Source organism: Octodon degus, unplaced genomic scaffold, assembly GCF_000260255.1.
Source record: "Octodon degus isolate 3935 unplaced genomic scaffold, OctDeg1.0 scaffold00358, whole genome shotgun sequence".
In the NCBI taxonomy this organism is placed as follows: Eukaryota; Metazoa; Chordata; class Mammalia; order Rodentia; family Octodontidae; genus Octodon; species Octodon degus.
This window is the reverse complement of record NW_004524934.1, coordinates 328,395-344,951: the sequence shown is the minus strand read 5'-3', so window position 1 is coordinate 344,951 and position 16,557 is coordinate 328,395.

Genomic DNA, 16,557 nt, shown 5'->3' with positions numbered 1-16,557 from the left:
TTAAAACCCCTTCCTGCTTCTTGGGCTGCCGCCCTTTCGGTCCTCTCCTGCGTGAGAGCAGACTGGGGGGCCCTGAGCTCAGTAATAAACGGCTTTCCAAATTCCAACCTGGCTGATCTGGTTCCTATTCTGAGTGACCCATAACAGGTGCAAAAAGAAAATAATTTACCAGTAGAAATTACCTAAGAAATATAATCATTATGTGTATCTAAATTGTTCCAATACACTTAAGAAAAATATTTTAAAAGATGTTAGGCACATGCACTTATTCTCTAAGATGAACATAAGCACTATATACTCCAAAATGTACTAATAAAAAAACATATAAAATAACTGAAAATAATCATACTCTTCCTGTGTACCAGTAAAAACCCAGCAATAATAGTAAGAGCAATAATAATAATAATAATAATAATAATAATAATGCCCTGAGAAATAAAAGGTTATCTAGGGGAAAAGCACAGATGAACAGTGTACAAGCATAAGAAAACTAGGATATTGAAGCAGGAGATCAAACTAGTTTTTCAAAGGAGTAGCCAAGCATCATGGAGAATGAAGAGGACAAATATCAACAGGCTTTCTGGATATGTTGTATTAACTCATGACTATTGAGTGATCAAGAATGAGAAAGTGAGATAAGCAAAGGAGAGATGTCTTAGTTACTCTTCTCTCGTTGCTGCAACAAATACCCGACACTCAGAATGAAGGAAGGAAAGGTTTATTTAGCTCACAGATACTGGAGGTTTCATAGTTTAAAACAGCCTGAATGACATAGCAAGACCTCAGAGCCTTATTTGCTCAGGAGAGAGGGTCAGTGCCTCTGTCTTCACCAACCATCTCCTCTCTGCACAAGGCGGCCTCAATCGCAGACACCAGAACACCACACTACAGGGTATGGAGGAGAGGCTTGATTGCTGCTGCAGTGTCCAGGATGACTTGCTCCACACCTCCAAGAGACTGCAGGCCTGGAGGTTGGGGGCAGGGCGCATGCTGCCAGTTTAACAGTTCTGGCCTCTCTGGCCCCACCCATTGAGCCCAGTCGTGCACCTCTGGCTCCGCCCCTCTGGTCTTGCCCCCGCAAGCCTCTTGCTGTTCATCCAGCCATTTCTGCCCCATAACTTACATGAGGCTTTGGGGGAACAACCAGACACAAACCTTAACAGGAGATATACTGGATCAGGCTTGTTGGCCTCTTAAGGGCTAGGGAAAGAAAAAAAAAGCAGAAGACACTATTTGCCTTGTAACCCAGGAGAGTTTTCTTAGCAACTTAGAAAAAGCTTTCCTGGTTCTCTAGCCCAGGGGAGGTAGGAAAAGAAGGAAAAAACTTCATGCCTATAGACTTTTAGAGAGAGAAACAAACAGAAAAAAAAGCACTTGCCAAAGGGGCTTTACCTGTTCTCCTGGTTGGTTAAGCCATTGTTACCAGGTTTTCCATGTGCTGGAGCTTCCTTTAACAGTGATATCTAGGTTCTTTAAGTCCCAAACGAAAAATTAAATGAAAGAATAAACAGTGTCAGAGTTTCATGTCTATTAAAGTAGGAAAAAACAGGCTCTGTACAGCAAGTTTGGGCTAGGTAAAAGTAGGAAAAAGAGAAAGAAATAAAAATATATACTTCTGCAGTGTAGCTTGGGCTACTATGAAGAGACACAAAGGCCCTGGCCAGTGTTCCAAATCACTGGATCAGAAATCTGGTTGAGTTCTCATAAGAAGTCTACATCCATGGTTTTGGAAAGGCTTCTTCACAGGTGTCTGGGGATTTCATCATGCCACCTTTTGCAGCAGTTTTAGTCATACCCTATCTTTCAGCTTTTTGTTCAAGTTAAATTGGTCCTAAATATAGATAGATAGATAGATAGATAGATAGATAGATAGATAGATAGATAGATAGATAGATACTGGGGACAGACATTAGGTTACCCATAATCAGTTAAGATGCACCACATTCCTTTATGATCTTTCTTGACTACTTTTGTAAAGCAAGACAAAGGGAGAAAAAAAAAACAAAAGACAGAATCACAGGGTCAGATTTGCACATGGAAGGCACCAATTACCCCAGTCAGAACTGATTAGAGAGGCAGATATCCCCTCTCTTTCTCCAAGTCAGAATCACCTGAAATTGGTATCTCTGCCTTCTTACTCAGAAGCCAGAACTGCCCAGGAAAGCAATTGTGCTGTTTACCCTAGAGTTGAAACTGCCTAGAGAGGCAGCTTTGCTTTTGTCATTGCTAATCCAGGCATCCCTGCTACTCATGGACAGAACCAGAGTCCTTGTTTTTGACACATAGTTACCCCAAGCTTCATCAGCAAATCAGGAACGTAAGAAAATGTTGTTCTATGCAATAGCTGAGCCTCATTCATAATTTTATCCCAAAGATTTGTATATGTAGGGACCTGTAACATGCAGAAGGAACACCTGGAGAGTTTAAGTGTCTGGAAATGTCACATGGCCTGTACAAATTATGTACCTTTTCTTTTTTTACTGCAAGAAGACTATTTTAGTTACAAACTTTTACTATAGTTACACACCTTTATCACAAACTATGAAAGACAAATTTTAAGGTGGCTCTTAGTGGGAATAATCGAGCAGTTTTAGGACTCTAAAGCAACTGTCTGCCATCTGTTTCCCATTAGATAATCTCTATTCTGAGTCATCCCTATTTTTTTTTATTTTTTCAACTGTCTATCTATCTATTATTATCTAATATAAATGTACTTGGTTTTTCTTTCATCATCAGTTGGGCACTTGCAATTCTTTGCTCATCATACACAAAAATCTGGACTCTATCTCTTAGGTGCATCACACATGGTATCATGAGGTACACCCATGGTATGATTTGTGTCTAAGTGCACTATCAGAGCCTCATGTAGTTATAGGTGGGGCTTTTTGGAGATGTCTAGATCTAGGGTGCGTGCTGCTGGAATCAGGATGTGTGCTTTATGGTGGCATGCTAGGATTAAGGCTGCCCCACCCTGAGTGAGAGTGCTAAGTGCCCTCAGGGGTACCCTGATTCAAATACAAAGATTGAAAAAAGGATCACTGCTAGTCACTTGTAGCCTGTGCCCCCATGAGTAAAAAGAAGAAATCCAGTTTTTTAGGTTTAAAAAGATATTTACCCTTCCATGAGTACTTTTTACTGGATTTCCCTGAATATGATTGATAGAAATGATTCACAGGTTGCTGGGTCATTTCAGTAACATCGAGTGCACGTGACTGTCTCAGCAGTCACTTTGTTTTGATTACATAAATGATAAACAGATGGGAGACAGTTACTGAAAGTCAGGTCAAGGGATCTAACCCTCATTTATTCTGGCCCGGAGCTTTAGAGCTTTCTTGGTTCTGGTATGTTTATTTCTGCTTTTCTTAGGACAATAGAAGCAGGAATGACCCTGGGATATTTCTCAAATTTAGATAGTTGGAGGAGTGATACCACAGTCCCCTTTGCTGCCCGCACTTCACTGAGGTCACTGTTTTTATTCATTGCATTTGCATCTTAAGATATTGATATTTTAGCATTTTTTTCAGTTTTTATCACAGAAGGTCCTCAATTTATAATTGGATTAGGTCCCAATAAACCCATTGAAAGTTGGAAATACATGTCAAAATATGTTTGATATAACTAACTTACTGATGATTGTAACATAATATAACATTATGTAAAACATGATTAGAATGTAACTTTCATGGGAAAAGGGAACTTTAAAACTTAGAATATCCAAACTTCCTCATTGTTAGGCCATAACCAATACCCCTTTCTCCTCTTAGCCCAGATGGAATGACACACTATGCAGATGTTGGTCCCAGGTGATTTGGAAACCTAGTTTCCTTAGCACAGGAAAGGGAGCTAATCCTATCTGGGGCCAATGAACCAAAACTGAACATATATATTCTCCCATTGTGTCTCTACTCCCACTGTTTTCTTTGCTTTATGTGATCCTTATACACATATATGCAATGAGAACATGAACTGATGCAAATTAGGCCCTTTCATATCCTCAAAGGTAGCTTTGTATATAACCTTTACCTTTTCCCAAAAAATAAATGGTTTAGTTTGGTTTGGTCCAAAGCAAATTTAACACCAGAGACTAAAGATCACATAGCTGGCTACAAGAGCACTTACACTAAGTTGCAGTTATGCAAAATTATCTAACAAAATGACTATTAAATACATGGCGACCATTTGATCACATGGCAAAGTGGAGATTGAGACTCATTGGCACTTCCTAACACAAGAATCAATTCCATAGCTCTACCCTAGGAAAAGACCAAAATTAAAGTTTGGAGCTACAGGTACAGCTTAATGTGGCCCTTGCCACATACATGTAAAACCACAAGTTGGAAATAAGTACTGTAATTTAAATTAATCATATTAAATTAAATTTGAAATATATGTTCTACTACTCTGCTCATGTCATTTTCATGCCACTAGAAGGTTAAATATTTTAAGCTAAGTCTTCTATCAAAGATGAACTTCTTTCTTATTGCTGTTCTACTATGCGTCTTTCTTTTTGCTATAAGAATTTGCTGTTATGTGCTTTTTATACACTCTAATGGAATAGTTACATTTTGACACTATTTGCCTTTTTCCAATTGCCTATTTTATATATGATAACCATTTCATCACATGGATATATGGACTTTGAGACTCATGGGCACTTCCTAGAATTGCAAGATGAGGACAGCAGGGCTCCAGATATAGAAATCTTTTTCCTCAGCTTCCTTCCACTATGTTTTGGGAGACTCCTCCCCGGAAAGATCTCAGTACAATCTATTGTCTCTTGGCAGTTTGTGACTTAGTCCCAAGTCACAGGATCCCAAAACTTGGTGCCATTGCTTATGAATATTTTTAGGTGGGTTTCTTTTGTTTTACCTCACCTGTTTGTCTTTGGTAGGGCTTTACCTTTGGAATTAATATGTTGCTTAATAGAGGCCTTATAGAGGCCATGCTATTTTTTAAGTAAAGGGATGAATATGTACCTCGTGCAGTAATATAATGAACTTATGGTGAGAATATATGCATATATTTCTATATACTAAGAGAGATAGCCACCGCCCCCTTTTGACGCCTTTCCTTTTTACTGGAGGTGGAGATGGGTGGCTATTTTCCTTAGTTCGCCTACTTGCCCCCTTGCTCTGCTTAGCAGTTTTACCCCTATCTTGTTAATTGCTCCAGCCAACAAAGTTTTTGACTCTTTCTAGTCAGGATTTATCAGAAAACCTAATGTGGCTCTTGTTCTATTCTTCCCTGCCTAGAGGTCCCTTTCCCCATGAGAAATCATCTACCAACAGCCAAAGGTCATGGAGGAGTTTTCATCTGCAGAGAAGGAAGGCAGAAACTTGGAATAACCCCTCACTTCAAACAAAACTAGAGAGGTTTATAAAATGTGGGAAATAGTACAAAGTTTTGTATCACCTGAATACAACTGTAGCAGTGTAATCAATGAATCTGATTAATGCGAATGCAACTCCACATTGCTACAAAATCTTCAAATGTAGCCAAAAGCAGGTATAGTTATATAGGTTCTTAGTCCCAGTTGCACTACAAGAAGATTCCCTTGAGTCAGTATACAGCAGTGGTTCTGTTAGTCATAGTGGAAGTTGTTCTAAACAGTAATCCTCCTCTCTCTTGCCCCTGTCACAACAAGCTTAAAGGTTATCAAAGATAGGTGAAGGTGAATTTATTTTTTTTCCACATTTGCTGTGGTTGGATTTCCTGAAGAGTTTAGTTCTATAAATTTTTACCTATCATCAATTTTGGAAAATTCTCTGGCATTAATTGTTGCTCAGTTTCCTCAGGACATTTTTCATTGATCTAATCAAGAGTTACATTTCATTTCAAGTTTCCTTTTGCTGTGGTTAACTCTCAGTGACCACAGTCTCTATATTGTTCTAGGGATAATTTTGGAGCTAGTTAATCAGACAGTTTTGGAAGTTATCTGTCTCCCTTAGGGCTTTCCATTTCATTTTGGATATTCTTTTCGCACTGTTCCCTGTGTCTCAGAATATGTCTTTTGTAGCTTTATTGGCTGTATTTCATTGTTATGGCAATATGATGTATGCCACATTCTAGAGGGTAGTTCTGTAGAAAAAGCTATTCTGCTATTGTTCTGAGCATCAGTCTTTACAAAATCTCTTAAAAGTTCTCCAGTGTTTGGCCTTTGCAAGTGCTTCTGTTCCATGCAAGAATAAAGCTAAGTACAACATGTATTTCTATCATTTGTTAGAGGTATAAGTCTCTCCTTTCCCAGATATCTTCTCTCTGTAGAATTGTAGAGATTTCTACTAGTGCCCTCAACCTATGATGTTATGCTCTACTCTGAAGTTTGAAGCTTTTACTGTCAATGCAGTCATGAAATCAGAATATTAGGAGCTTCATAGACAGCTGATATACTCTTCTCATGGCATTCATCCTCAAATATAATAGTCCTATGTTTTTCTTGCCCTCTCCTTGAAGATATAAGTTTGTCACATAGATTGATTCCTGTTGTCCTCTCCCTACTGCAGCTCCATGGGGATGATTAGCTTGGCATTATGCCAGGAAGTTTTCTGATGCAAAAATCTCCTAGGAGCATCCAAATTCCTCTCTGTTTTCAACCTTGAATGAAATACTCTCCTGCAAGTCCTCACTTAGCCATTTCTTGTATTTTTTCTAACTGAAAGTTGCTTCTCTTTTTAGATTATGTAGTCTTAGGAAATTTTTGCCAAATATGCCAAAAAATAAGTCCTGTCTTCTCCCGCCAACACTTACTTCTTTAGAACTAGGCACAGTTGTTGCTTCTAAAAGTGATATTCTTTCATGGAAGTTAGGAAAATTTATCCATTTGTAACTTACCAGTGGTCTTAGTTACTTTTCTCTCATTGCTGAGACAAAATGTTTGATACCCAAAATTAAAAAGGGAAAGGTTTATTCATTCATTTATTTTTTCATTTATGTATTTGGCACATTTATGTATTTTTGTACACTCACTATACAGCTCATACTCATAGTGATCCTCCTGTTTCCAGCCTCCCCTGCCCTGGGATTACAGGCATGCCCCAACATGCCTGGCATGGCATGCAGAACCAGGGATCAAATCCCTGTCCCTGCACTTGCCAAAGCAGGCACTTATTCTTCTGAGCTATTTCACCAGCCGAAAAATGTTTATTTAGCTCACAGTTTGCAGAGGTTTCTCTGTCCATAATCAGCTGGCTTCAAGGCATGGGGCCATAGCATGGGCAATACTTTAAGTATGCAAAAGACAGCTGAAGCAACAAGAACAAAGGGAGGGAGCAAGCCTCTTTTCCTCCTTCATATTGTATGCTGGCTTCCAACCCACACCAACTCCATGCCTTCCTCTTGCACAGGCTCAGAATGTCCACAAAATGAGGACCTTGGCCCCCTTCTGAGTCACTTGTTAAACTTCTAAACTTCTCAAGTTGACACACTGTATCAACCGTAACAAGCAGTTATTTATATTTTCATAACAGTGAAAGAGCTATTCCTCTGATGTTCTAAATCTTTCAGTTAAATTGATCCTTTGATTAATTTTCAATCACTCTTACCATTTCAAGGTTACCTCCCATGTTACATTATTAAAAATTATTTTAAGTGTGATATTTATTCCTTGGGGCATTGTGAGTCTGGAGTTCTTTTCTCCTTTGATTTTTAGGTGATATAGAATCCACATAATAAATTATTTAAGTATAATAAATATAAAGCAATGTTTAATCAAAATTTTTTCCACGAAAATATTAAAAATAATGTTACAAATTTTTCTGATTATCTCTTCATAGATTAATTTATTAAAAATTAAGCTATGCATACAAATTTATTTACCATCCTTCAGCTATTCATTTTTTATTTATTTTTATTTATTTATTTTTCTTTTTGGCAGAACTTGGGATTGAACTCAGGCCCTTGCTCTTGCCAGACAAGTGCTTATTCTACTGAGCCATCTCCCCAGCCTCTCATATACTAGTAGATTATTCCCCTGGCTATATACATATTTGACAAATTTATTTCACTATATGATTATTGAAAAGCTCACTTGATACAATGTAATTTAAATTTCACTTAAAATAATTGTATAAAAAAGATATGTAATTATTTTAAGTCATATGACTAAGTTTTTATAAGAAAAATATTGACAATATATTATGCATTAATATTTTGAAAAATCATGAAGTCTTTTTCTACAGGCATATTACACATTGTATTTTCAGCTGTAAAAATGACTAATATCATTTGTTGAATGAATAAATGCATGCATTTATGTGAAGAATAACACATAATTCTGATTTTTTTCAACTTATGTTTTTATTAGTACTATGCCTATTTGCATTACATAATGATTACATTCCTTACATTCCTTGTGGGGAGCTGGTACCTGTACATAATTCATTTAAATTATTTTTATCTTTTTCCCTCCCCTTCCTCTCCACTTCTATCTCTTGATCCCCTTCCTAGTTGAACAGAATCTGTCTCTTTAGCTGAGATATATCATGTCTCACTGTTCTTTTGTTGGTGGGACAAATACTCAACACTCAAAAAAAGGAAAAGAAAGGTTTATTTATCTAACAGTTACTGGAGATTTCAGTCCATACTGAGCTGGCTCCAAGGCAGAGTGCTGCATGACAAGAATAACATTTCTGGAGGGAGGGACAAGATGTAAGAGGGCAAGTGGGAGGGGCAGCAGCTCAGGCAGCCTGCTGGCCTCTCTAGCCTCCTTACATTGTAATGCAAATTACCTGCCCCATCCACGCCCACAATTATCAATCAAAAGAACTAGAAGGCACTCCTGCCATGTGACATTATGAGGGAAATGAGAGAAAGTGCTGTGCAGAAACCCTGCAGCTTCCAGGCATGGGCTCAGACCTCCACACAGCGATCCAGGGTCACAGCCCAAGCCCAGGCCACTTGAGTCTGCTCAGAGGAAGAGACAGGGCAGAGGATGGCAGGAAAGAAGTTGTAGTGCTCTTGGAGTAAAGGAAAGAAGACACAGGGAAGGCAAGCATGAAGAGATTGAGTCCCCCACCCCACCCCAAACCTCCCACCACCACCACAGCTTCAGAGGTCACTGCCCAACTAGGAAGTTACATAAGCTCCTGGGATTCATTGCCTACTCTGTTCTCTCTGGATGCCTGCTCCAAGCTGAACACAATCGCTGGGGTACAGCCGCTTGTCTTCAGCACTTGCACCTGCAGACTCAACTGACCACAGGGGAAATAGGCTGAGACCCATGTCTGCACTGAGCAACCGAGCCCTCTCAGGGCCCTTACTCTTTCCACAGGAACTTCACCATATTTATGTCATGCTAGGTGTTGGGGGTCACTTAGGACAGAGTACCTCCAGTGGGAGAGAATGCTTGCCAACACCGTGCCCCTCAGATAAGGGGACACCATGGTCTCCATCACCGTAGAGCCAGGCTGGGAACAAACCTAGACACAAGGACCAGTGCAAGAGCTTCCGCCATCTTGGGGCATGGAGGTACACGCCTGTAATCACAGCACTCAGGAGGCTAAGGCAGGAGGGATGCCTACGAATTGGAAGCCAGCCTGGATTGCAGTGAGCTACATAGTGAGACCCTGTCTCAAACCACCATATCCCCACCAAAATAAATAAATAAATAAATAAATAAACAAACTAAAACAACCTATCCTAAACAATTCTGGGCTTGCCGATTAACCAAGCCTGACACATCTTCTGTGACTTTTTCAGTGTCTCTTTGGGGCCATTCACACCTCCCAGGCTCCAGGAAGTCTACTAGGGCGTTTGATGATGTTTCCTGTTTCCAATATCTTTTGGTATCTTCCATCTGCAATAGGCATTTGATCATTCATTTTTTTGATGCAACCACCCAATCAGGAGGAGCAGCCATACCACCGAGGTCTCTTTTGTGCTGCTCAGCCAACCGCTCCTTGCCACGTCTGTTCTTCGTCACAGTAGTAGAATAGGGACAGCGCTTGCGCAGTGCCACTAGTGAGTGAAGATCTGGTGAAGTGAGCAGCTACCTGTCCTGGGCTCAGAGACTGTACGACTTCTGGACATCGCCTTCCTAGAGGAATATCAGAAAACGGGAACTCAGGGAAGTCAAACCCAACTGCTTGATTAACCGCTCCAGGTAGGTAACTTGGGCTTTGTCCTTTAGGCTCCCTCCGGTGTCGGGTGCAAATGTTATTTTATTTATTTATTTTTTTTTTTTTTGTACCAATAACTTTCACACGGACATTGTGAGGGTAAAAGTAAAGATACACATGATCTTGAATGCTGACGGACTTGTAGACTAGCATGACCCAGAGACCTGAGTTCACAGAGGGTGAACGGATGCCCTTCTGCTTCTTGTCTAGAACCCACCATGCTCAGGTCTCCTATGTTCCGAGTCAACGGTCTTTCCAAGACACTAAACGTGGTTGTCAGAACACTATTTCCTAGCTGGGTTGGTGGTACACGCCTGTAATCTCAGCACCCTGGAGGGGTGAGGGCTGAGACAGGAGGCTCCCCATGAGTTTAAGGGCAGCCTGAGCTCCATAGCAACTTCAAGGCCAGCCTGGAATATGCAAGTGTCTCAAAAACAAAAGCATTTCCTCATAAAGTGTTTTAATCTAAATCCTAAGAGTAGAATCAGCCTGCTTAGTTGTTAGAGGTGGTAATCCAAAGCAATCTGACGTTTCTCTGAAACTGCATTCCACTGTCATCTCATCTGTTTAAAAACGTTGTCAGGGTAAAGAATATCGGAGAATTAAACTGAGAGAATAAATGATAGTAGAATGCATAAGAGAAAACCAAGGATGCAGGAAATACTGATATAAGGAAATGAAACTCTCAACCTGAAAGATATCTGGATTGAATTTGTGCTCTACAAAATCAAAGAATGAATTTTAGGAACAAAGGAAAGTTAAGAGCAAGTATATTTACTGGGGAAAAGAAAACGCCTGTCCAAGAGAGGACAACGGGGGACCCAAGTTAGTTTCCCAAAAATCTGTCTCTTCCAGGGGATTCTTTTTTAAACTCTAATATTTATTTATTTTTTTTAGTTTTTGTGGCCATCTCAACCCACTCTAGGGGCAGGACTGGCACAGCTTGTGGTGCCAGGGATCAAACCACAGTCCCTGTATGCTTGCCAAAGCTTGCCTAAGCAGGCACTTTAGACCACTGAGATAGCTTACTGGCCCTTCCAGGCTTTTTTATAGATTAAAACCATGTGGCGTGGCAGGTCCAAGATGGAAAACATTGGAACCTGCTAGGCTGGCATGAGGTGGGACAAAACTAGTTGGTCAACTAATAAGATTACAAGCACTACTTCTCAGGTGAAATTGATTAAATCCAGGACCGAATGGGGAAGTGAGTCACATAGCAAGTGGGCATAAATACAGAACAGGGGCTTTTCCTGTAAGGGACTGGGTTAGTGACTCTTCCAAGTGTCCTTAAGGGGAAAGATCTATTTAGCATATCGATCCCTGATATCTATCCTTAAAGAGGTATGCATTTGTCTGCTCTCTTGCTTTGAGGTCTGGCCCAGAGCAGGGCTATCTGTCTCTCCCCAAATTGCAAAGTCATCTTATCTTCCATATTGTTGCCTAGACATGCTGACTGCCTATAATACTACTGTCTAACTCAGCTGCCTGAAACAATACCATTAAAAGGTTAAAAATCTAGGAGAATATTGAATGAATGTTTATGAATAAGTTTTTACTATTATAATATAAAAATAAATGAAGGTGTTAAAAGGTAGCTGATATAAGCTATAATTTTCAAGTTTTAGTAGTACAGTTATACAAGTCAAACTATTATTTCAACGTATTAAAGGTACAGGATTTTTTTTTTATCAAATCCTTAACTCCAAAAAAATATAAAAAAAAAAAAATCCTTCACTCCTTGTTTCACTTGCTCATTTCTTAGGGTATATATATATATATATATATATATATATATATATGTATATACACAGAACAGGTGCAATTGAAGTTATGAGTACTGTAATCCTCTTCTTTAGAGACACCCTATCCTCTATAGAAGGTTTAATAGACATAAAAATGCAGCTGCCATAACTGATAGTAACCGCAATCATGTGTAAGGAACAGATAGAAAATGCCTTTTGTTCTCTGTTGGGTAGAAGAGATCTTTAGAATTGTTCTTATGATGCTTGCATAAGATGACACAACCAGTGTCAAAGTGATCAGAAGTGAGCAAATTGCTAAAATAAAGTTGCATATTCCATGATCCTTGTATCTATACAGAAAATGTACAGAAGAGGAACATTTCAGTTACTCGTCTCTCGTTGCAGAGACAAATACCCGACACCCAAAATGAAGGAAGGAAAGGTTGATTTAGCTCACAGTTACTGGAGGATTCAGTCCATAGTCAGCTGGCTCCAAGGCAGAGTGGCACATAGCAGAGAGCAGGAGTTCATGGCAGCCAAACAGCAACAATGGCAACAGACGACAATGGTGACAAAGAGAGTCTCTCCTTCTTATATTGCATTCAGGCTCTGTGCCACCGGTTGGAAGTAGCACTCACATCCACAATCTCAGCAATACTAAAACCTGTAATCCCAGTGGATTGCCCATGATACCAGTGGATCATGAGTTTAATCTCAAATTCTAGAAGTCACTCCCCATGACTGCATGAGGCTTTGGGGGGACAACTAGACACAAACCATAACATTCCACACCTTGACCTCCAAAGCCTCGTGCACATCCCTTTGCGCAAAAGACATTTTAGTCTATCCCTAAGAGTTGCTAAAGTCCCAACAGTTTCAGCATTGCTGAAAAATCCTAGTCCCAAATCTCCTCCAAGATACAAAGCAAACCCTTAGCTATGAGCCCCTGTATAAAAGAAAAGTTAAACATATCCAAAATTCAAAGTCTCAAGATAAACATTACCATTCCAAAAGGTGCAAACAACCAGGGAATATAAAACACTTGATTTTCTTATTTCTGTTTATTTATATGGTGAGTATTTCTGGAAATATGGTAATTATTGCTGTCACTCTAATTAATTCACATCTCAAAATACACACTTATTTATTCCTCAGAAATTACTCTTCATTAGGAATCTCATTCACCACCATCTATTCCTGGATTCTTGTTTGTCAATGTGGCACGAAACGCAACCATTTCCTTTTATTCTTGTATGGCCCTGTGTTTTCTTCATATTCCTTGGTTCAAAAGAATTTTTCCTTTTGCCTGGTCTGTCCTATGAACACTGTTTATCTATATGCAAGTCACTCCATCATCACACAACAGTAATGAACAGCAGGATCTACATCCAGCTTGTAGTTGTTTCTTAGCTGGCTGGATTTTTCATTGTCTTTCCTTTTTCATCAACAGGCTTCAACTGGATTTTTGAGACTCAAACATCATTGACTCCAGAACCTGTGACCCTTCTCCTATGCTCCTGATCTACTGCACAGACACAGTCTTCCATGAGTTCTTGAGATTTTTTTCTGGCATTGTTCATTCCCATGGGAAACTTAACGTTAGTGATACCTTCTATGTATCCATCATTAAGAGAGTTCTGAAAATCTCCTCAGCTGAGCTAAGGGAAAAGTCCTCTTCCACTTGTTCCTCACATGGTTGTTGTCTCCATTTTTTATGGAACCTGCATATTCACGTATGCAAAATCTTCAGCAGAAAAAGCAGTGACTTTGAGCAAGAGGGTAGCAGTGTTCAGTGTCTCCATTGCCCCAATGATAAGTTATTTTACATATTCCTTAGAAATTAGCAAAGAGGGGCTGAGGAGATAGCTCAGCAGTCTAAGTGCTTGCTTGGCAAGTTCAAGCACTTGACTTTGATCCTGGTACCACAAGTCATGCCAGTCCCAGAAGCCTGGTTGCACCACGCCTGCTGCAGGAACCGGGCATGGTGGCAGAAGCCTGTAATTCCATCACTGCGAAGGCTGAGACAGGAGAATCGCTATGAGTCTGAGCTGCATAGCAAGACACTGCATCAAATAAATAAATTAATTCATTAAACTGTAACTGGAACCTTGTATGTAATGGAGTATTAGTATTTTATTTCTCAATTTACTATCATGTTAAACATTCTTTTCATGAATGTTTTGTATTATTTTCCATTTTTCTCATTATGACTTCATCTGTCACAATAACAGTTTTCCACTTATATGCCCTGAAAATTTTCTGAACATGAGTGATTTGGTGTCACAAAAGGAGGATGACATTTAACAACAAATATGCCTAAGGAGAGTCACCTAGAGAGAAAACATTCTCTAAGGCTTCCACACAGAGCAAATTGGTCAAGCAATAATCATGACAAAGATCTACAAACTGCTGTACAGGCTCTTAGGGTAAATCCTAAGGGGATTTGACTACCTTGTCAGATACAAATACAGTTTTTGTGATATAGGTCTTGCTTTATCTTAGTCTTACCCATCCACCAGAAAAGTATAAACATGAGGTATAAAAAGTAATGCCATATTAATATGCTGAGCTGTAAAAGGCTCAAGCCCACAACTTCTGACATTGCCAGTTCCACAGATAACCCACTACTATTATGGACTACTGGACTATATTGGGTAATTTTGCTAAATTCACGCACCTACAATATTTTAATGGCAATGGAATACCCGTCTCTGACTAAAGTAAACAAAAAGAGGACTGTAAATTAAGGACTGTTTTATACTGAAGATAGATAGATAGATAGATAGATAGATAGATAGATAGATAGATAGAGATAGAGAGATAGAGACAGAGATACAGACATAGATATGGATATTAATTAGGATAGATATACAGCTACTTTCTCTTAGTTCAATGAGAAAAAAGATTTGTACTAATAGCATTTAGACAAGATATCATGTTTGCATCTTGTGCTCTGAATAACTACTATGAAGACAATATGCAATGTATTAATTATTGTAGCTGTCCTACTATCCTGTTTTGAAACTGCCTCATTACTATTTCTATCTCAATAAAATTAGTTTTTAAAAGGAGTTTAGTTTAAAACAACCATCAAGCTCTCCCATTATCACCAAGCAAAATTTAAATAAATGTGATCATCAAGCAACTTTAAAAATAATTTTCCTTAGTGTTAAACACAATACACTAAAATAAACAGTTCTGTGAAGCAGTATCCTCTAAAGTGTTTCTAATTCTTTTTTTTTTCCAGTACTTTTTCATCCTAAACACTGGCCTATGCTATTTGTTGAATGGGTTATATTTTAACTGGGATTTCCATCATTTATTATAATACATGTTTAAGTTTTGGGGTTCAAATTCTAGAAGCTACTACAAAGATTACTTCATTATCTCTGGAAGACCCCAGTACTTTCATCTTGAAGCATCCTTAATGAACCACACTGGTGATTGCTCCAGAGCCCACTCTCTTCCTTTAGTTTGCTAATGTTGGGCATTGAGTTCATGCCAGGAATTTTGGAAAAAATATGCATGCCCAAATATTTCTGCAAATCTTTTTTTTTTCTTTTTTTGACCCAGTGATTGAACTCAGGCCACTTCACTTGCCAGGTAAGCGCTTATTCAACTGAGCTATCTCCCCAAACCTTATTTATGAAAATCTTGATACAGTGGTGCTATCCTAAACTGTTTCCTGGTCTTTCTGTGGTTTTATTCTTTTTAAACAATATTTGTGTTTTTGTACGCTTTAGAAAGTTCAATTAAGAATGTTTATAATGGTCACACTTTGATGAAAATGTTCTCAGTAAGAGATTGTTAATTATAGCTTAATCCTTAACAAAAACAAAACTTTAAGATTTACTCACTTCTTTCTTTTCCACAAGAAAAGAATACATTAAATTATTTAATTTACTCTTAGAACACCTTTCTTTATTACTCATTCTACCATAATGTTCACCTCCTGCTTGCACAAATCTGCCAGAAGCTCAAGTCTAAGGCAATAGTAGGACTTTTCCTGTAAGTTTCTGGCTCTGGTAGTATATATTTCATTCTTGCATCCAAAGTAGATGAGATGACCTTTAGGAGTTATTTCTACCTTAAGGAAATTGGTCCTCAGTCTCTTCTTTCCCAGGTACCTCAGGAGGTACCTACAGGAGGCATATTTTTAAGTCATTCCACAGCTACCACTGCCCCTATAAAGTCACTCCAACTCCTGGAGTCCACTATGCTAATAACATATATCAGGGCTGGCAGGTTAGCTGTTACCTAAAACACCTTCTTGAGCAAAATCAGTCAGGGGTAAGGGACTGTGGCTTGATTCCCAGCACAACATGCCACACCAGACCTGCCCTTAAGACAGCCTGAGCCAGAAAAAAAAAAAAAAAAAAAAAAAAAGAAAAGAAAGAAAGAAATTATACAGAATTTCACTAAGCAAGGTGATAGGAATTCAGTGGTTATTATAGTGAATATTGTTGTCCTCAAAGATTACCAGTCAGCATGTAAAATATATATAATATATATGTACTTTCTTCTTTCTTTTCTTCAGAAGAAATGAAAACATCATACCACAGTGATACTTGTGTACCCATGTTTATAGCAGTACAATTTATCATAATAAATCTTGGAAAAAAACGAAGGAATAAACAAACTGAAGAATGAATAAAAAGCATGTGGTGCTTTTATATAATGGAGTATTACTCAGCTATAAA